At 38.3% G+C, this 6,243-nt stretch overlaps 1 long non-coding RNA gene across 2 annotated transcripts; it reads left to right on the plus strand.

Moving 5' to 3' along the window:
• Positions 1–1,479: 1,479 nt before the first annotated feature.
• LOC119913438 lies at positions 1,480–2,897 on the plus strand. Of its 2 annotated transcripts, XR_005446450.1 has the most exons (3): positions 1,480–1,675; positions 1,794–1,858; positions 2,200–2,897. It is a non-coding gene; the product is annotated as an uncharacterized LOC119913438 (long non-coding RNA). The 2 variants fall into 2 exon arrangements; XR_005446448.1 differs by having other exon boundaries at positions 1,480–1,858.
• The last annotated feature ends 3,346 nt before the right edge of the window (positions 2,898–6,243 follow it).

Consider the following 6,243-nt stretch of genomic DNA (forward strand, 5'->3'; position numbering starts at 1 on the left):
AAAATGATCTCAATTCAGCTAACATTTCATGGATACTATAATGCTTTTACAAGGACATAATGCATCAACCTGTTCTCACTCCCTGAGTTGTTACATATGGACGCATGGTCAATAGCCATCGTCGTCAGTTTGTAATGCACTGGGGATCCCTTTATATAGTCGTAGTTCAACGCATTGGGGGAAGCCCAACGTATAGGTAGGTATATGATATTTAACAGAGTAAGGAGGTGGTTGGGGCGGATGGAGGGCCAGAACCCGACTTTGAACCAGTAGACCGGGTTGTTGTCCTGTGTGAAACAAAAAGTCAACATTAAATATTTTTATTTAAGTTACGCAAATTACGTAAAAAACTGCGACGTTTCATGACTTTAATACACCCCGTTTCAAAATGGCAATGTTTTAAATTGCTGTTTTTTGTTTTTTTTTTAAATTCTAACCGGAAGTTGCATGTTTGTTGTTGCTAAGCTTTGCTAGTCAGGAGTGAGAATGTGTTGATTGCATTTAGAATAAGTTATGTAGCTTTAGAGTAGGAAATACACCAAAACACAGATTTAGAGAGTTTAGTATACAAAGAAAACACTTTTTGAATGGGGATAAATATAAACCACATTTGGTGGAAGATGAGCTGGAAATGTGGAAATATTCTGGGTAAACCACAGCACCCTCGATCAAGCGCTTTACACACTGTAAATATGCTGGCAGTTTTACATGTTGGTCTCATATTGAATAAATGGCTGACAACGTCTTTATGGCAATCTAGCTAGGACTAGTGACATTTAGTAGTAATACCTAGTAGTAGGTAGTTTTTTGATACATCATGAGAACATACTGTATGTCATGAAGTAGCAAGGGAGGTGTTATTTCTAAGGTCCAGGATTCCAGAAGTCTTGTTTATTTTCTCTCATTTATTTTCAGTATAGACAACTGCTTTGGGGGAAATATCTGCTTCTTTTATTAAAAGCAGTACAAGCTTGTTTATGAAAAAACATATTCCAGTTAAGTCTCAAATTTGGTGCAAGAACATAGCATTTTTAGAAGAAAAAAGAAATCTAGTCAATTAGCTTGTGAGCTCCACTAATGGTGATATGAAGCTAAATGAACTGCAATGAACTGAAGGAAAACTTAATCATTGCGGTATAACGTCAAGTTAATTAAACTTCAGAAAGATCAATCTATCCCGTTAGGAAGTGTAACACAGATGAAATGATCTAGGTTTAAAAATAGGAAAAGCCTATAAAAATCTGAATGAGTGATTTTATTTTTGAAATGCAACTTGAGAGATTATCTAAGGATTTTAAAGGGTTAAAATTCAGTTACCAGGGCAAAATAGACCGACAGGTTAGTTTGGCCAATCAGCTGACAGCAGGTAGGCCCGCCCACCTGCTCCCGCGTCTCTGGGAGCGAGCGAAAGTTTTTTTCCCCCGCTGCTGTGTGTGGAGAGACAGAAGTGCTGCTGTAGAGGGTGAAAACGGAGAAACCTGGAGAAAATACAGCTAAAAACGAACTACACTGAGGCTAACTTCAACACTACAAACGTGGTAGTTAACTGCTGTGAGAGTTTAGTTGTAAGTTCAGTGTTTAGATATAGCGCTTGAGACGACTACTAGTAGCGTCGGTAGCTTTGATGTCCGTAGGATTTCCCGCGACGCGCAGTCTTTGCTGATTCAAGAGCGAGGTAATTCATTTAAAACTGCTTTTGTTCATTCTTTATCACCTTACTGTGAAAGCTAATTTATTTTGCACTGAGAGAAAGTACTGAAAGTCGCATACGGTCTCGTATGTTTCGGTTTTAGAAGACCTTGTGGCTTTACTGGGCGCCGCCATTTTGGGTGTGTGTCCAGCCGCTCTGGTGAAATCGGTGAGAATGTTCACTTACTTTGCACCTTAAATTATTTATGTGCACTTAGTGAATATGAAGCTACAGTTTTAGTTGAACAAGCTGGTTTACTGTGTTGTTTAATGTGTAAACTCAGCTTACTTTATTTTGCACTTGCATCAAAACTTTAATTGTTCTAATGTGCAGCTTATCTGGTTGTGTGCAGCCAAGTTATTTATGTTTATATGCTGAATTTTGAGAGAGAGGCACAGAAAGTAAACACCCACAGTATGTATGTCATTGTGTATTGTGAATTTCATGTAGTGTATATTATTGCATGAGACTTAAGCAGTGAATATTTCTCTGACCCTGTCTGTTGACAGGTCAGGTTTTTTTTGTGTGCGTGCTTCTTTTTCCATTGTCTGGATTGGATCTGCGGATGAAAATTGATGGCGAGCCGTCCCTCTTGAATGATCGTGGGAGCCATTCCCTCTTCAGGATCACTGGACCTGTCCCGCTACTACTGCACTTTGCGGTGTGGTAGGCCCCACTACAACACAAAACCCCTTCACTCACCTTCACACTCCTTCCCCCACACACATCCATACACCAACCCTATGGAACTCTGAACTCTGACTTACCTTCGACAAATCCATTTTTTGTTTGGACTTTGGACTCACTTAAACAAACTCACCTGTTCACACCTTGGGACTGAGAATTTGGAGCTGAGTAGTAGGAATCATTCCTGCAATTAAGGGTTACTGTTGTACTGTGTGAATTCCATTGGATTGTATTATTGAACTGGATCTGAACAAACTTGAATGTGGTGTTATTAACAGAAATTCAGGTTAAAGGGTGCACCCGGGAATTTAATTATAGAACTACTTCAAAGAGTGAAATACTCACTTTAAATTTGGAAAGCAAGCATTTCATGCTGATGTCATAGCCTGATTGTGATATCAATAATTGCCTTATTCATTGCTTGTTTTATTATTGTACTTTTTCATTTTTGGTACCAACAAATATTTTTATTTTTATACATATCTTCAAATATAAGAAGCCGGCATTATCCTACATCTAATCCTTGGTCTCTGAGTCTCATTTTAAACACCTCACTTTTGCTCCAGCAGCCGAACCAACCGACTTAACCAACCAATCAGATCACGGCCCTACCCATAATCCTTCCTGTGTGCTACAGAAGCATAAGCTATTGTGAATCCATGTCACCTGTTTTGGTGCAAATGAAAGTGACAACAGGTGCACTGGAGAAGCAAGAGCAAGACAACCTCCTGGTTTTGCAGGGAATGGTTTTGCAGGTGATGGTCACTTAAGTCAAGGGATTCAGCAATTACCGGATTTTCAAAAACAAAGTTACACGAGCAGTGAACCATCTTGAAGTGCCATGCTTATCAGAGACATGGAGGTTACTACTGTACACTGGCAGAGGGACCAAACTGTGAAGCTTTATTTCCACCAAAGAAATGTCTGAAGTCGGCGGTGTGGGAGCATTTCACATACACCAACACTGACTAGGGCGTTATTTAAGAGGTGACGGATCACCTGTTCAAAAACTTGCCATTAAAAGGTTGCTGCTAAAGGAGCGAATACCTACACCAAATTTGATGCAGCACCTGTGGGATCATCACCCAGCTTTGCACACCTAAGTAAAGGCAGTTCATAATAACTGAGTTAAATAACGTGGCAAGTTGGTAGGGAAAAAATATAATAATATAAACGTGTCACTTATAATTGATGCCATAGCGGTGACAGTTGGGCTTTCAGTGCAATGTAAACAAACAAAGCAGCATGTAACCTTTCAGACCAACAGCAAAAACAGCACTGCTGCGCCATGAAGCCCATTATTGTTAATGGCTTGTGCCACGCAGTGGAGGTTTGTTTCTCCATCGAGCAAAACGCATCGCATCGCTTGGTGAGCTCGCGTGCACGGCGCTGTCAGAGTAGTTGAACTTTTGCACTGAACCCAGCTTCCAGCACAGCACAAATCGCTTTGTAGTCCTCTCGAGACCTTCAGTTACTGAACATATAAACATTACATCCTGTTGCCTTCTCCTGTCTGTCTTGAGAAAATGTTGCCGGCTGTAAAACACTAACAGAACATCAGGAGCTTATAAACTTCCAGGACTACCAATTACCTGCATTTCAGTTATTAATACAGTCTTATATTAATAATAATACTTAAATATTATAGGCATTGTTAATGTAATTAAATATTAAAAATCAACTTAAGTAATTACTAGTGTTGTTGAATTAATTAATGCAGAATAATCGTGATAATCATGAAACTGTAATTATTCCCCTCACTAGAATCGTACCAACAAAATCTACAATTGATGCATCGCTACTCAAGTCTCAAGAGTGTGGAGGTGATTCCAGTAGATGGGCTGTAATACGAGGATAGCCGGAGAGAGCCATAGAAGAGCAACCCAGCAGCAGGACCGGTATCTGCTCCTTTGTGCAAGGAGGAACAAAACGGGGGCAGAACGCAATTTTTGCACAAAATGTAGATTGAGAAATTCATGTCTGAAACTAGTATTGCATCACCCCATCCATGCTACACTAGTATAACTAGTACAATAGTGTTTTAAAGATAATTCCCAATAAAAGTCAACATTTAAACAGTAAATATGGACATTCGCCTGGTATATTTAAAAAAAAATTGTATGATAACTGTTGCATTTTACTTTATTTTCATCAAATTTACAGTTACAGTTGCATTCCAGGTGTATTAAAAGATATTCAGTTGCATCATAATTCATTTGATGATGGGTTTGATGGTTTATTACATTTAAAATATAGCTTTTTTACCAGGCATGGATGGAAAATATTTTCTTTGTGGCATCTCCATTTAGTCTGTAACTCAGCAACCACCTATTGGCAACAGGGTTATTGTATCATGATTGTTTCTGTGAATTTTGCCGTCATTAAGTAAGCTTTAACCAGGAAGTAACATGCTGTCACCACTGAAGAAAGATCCAGCAATTGATTCAGTCACTCACACTTATGATTCAATACTCAATAACTTAAGGAGTTAAAGATGTGTTAAAGATTTGTTCATTCACACACTGAACACCTTTTTTTTTATCCAGGAGGTGTCTGTGTTTCTTCGCTGGTAAAACTGAGGATGTCATTAAAAGAAGCCTTTCAAATGCTTAATAACAGTGAGACATACTTCTGAAACTAGCAGCTCCTCTCATTGTATTCAAAAGCAATATGCGAATATGACCCATATTTGCATCAGTGTTTGCAGTAGTGACTTGACTTTTTCAAAAAGCATTCTTAATAAAATGTTTGTTACGAGCAAGAGTAGTTCCTGAGGCACTGCCGTAACCTGAAGGGTCCACAGAAATGGTCACCGTTAAGCCATCATCCCTCTTACAGTGTTGTAGCCTGCGCAACACAAGGAAGAGCAAATGTCACGTATAAAAGTCACAACAAAATGTTGAGCTACTGGATATGCTTCTTTGCTCCCTTTGACAAACCCAGAGTGGTCGCAGCTGTGGCGCTCCTGCAGGGCTGAGCTGGGGTCAGGTGCAGACATCTCCCTGTCATGTGATCTGTGTTCATGTTGTGCTGCTCTGACAGATGATCGCTGTCCATGGTCATATAGGGTGTTCGCACTGTCACCTCACAAAGTTCAGGAGCTGCACCTATACAGCAGAGGACAACTTTAATTACACTGATTAATTATACTTATATTATTGCTTATTGTGCTGGAAAATATTAAATACACTTGTGATGTGTTTTCTTCAGTACAACATTAAACAATTAATTCTGATAAGAGATTTGCAATATCTGTCACTATAGTAGTATAAAAGCAAGTTGGCTTAATGGTAAATTTAAAATTGTGTTGTGTTGTTTTAGTATTTTAAATAATACACATATTAAGATGCACAGGCATATTGGTTTGAGTCAAAGAGTTCTGATTGCAAAAGTTTAGTTGTTGTCTTTTGTCTACACCTCCAGACCTGTAAAGAGACTGTTATGACGATAGTTTTGATGTTAGAGGTTCCAAAAATAAGTTCTTTGTCAATAAGTGAAGTCTGGAAACTAATTTCAATTTTAAAACTTTAAAATACAACTGAGAGCCATGCAGACTATCATATCAAAGTAAGAAAATAACGTAATAAAAGATTAACTGTAGAAACTGCCTTTTATGGGCAGTATTTGACAACAAGATAACACCTTCTAAAGCAAGAGAATATTTTCAATTTAATATTTAATGTCTGATGAGTTTTATTGAATGTTCATTCTTAAAATCTTCATTTACAGTCTGATGAAATCTGTCATTTGACTGAAAAATGTGAAGATGTTATATTTAACTGAGTAGCAGATCTCTAGAGTGCCAGGACACTGGTATGGTCATCTAGTGGATAAAACAATGTATGAAAAGAAAACGGAAAGGAAGA

The sequence above is a fragment of the Micropterus salmoides genome, unplaced genomic scaffold (genome assembly GCF_014851395.1).
Source record: "Micropterus salmoides isolate LMB-PRFRI ecotype aquatic unplaced genomic scaffold, ASM1485139v1 Ms_hic_scaffold_2, whole genome shotgun sequence".
NCBI lineage: Eukaryota > Metazoa > Chordata > Actinopteri > Centrarchiformes > Centrarchidae > Micropterus > Micropterus salmoides.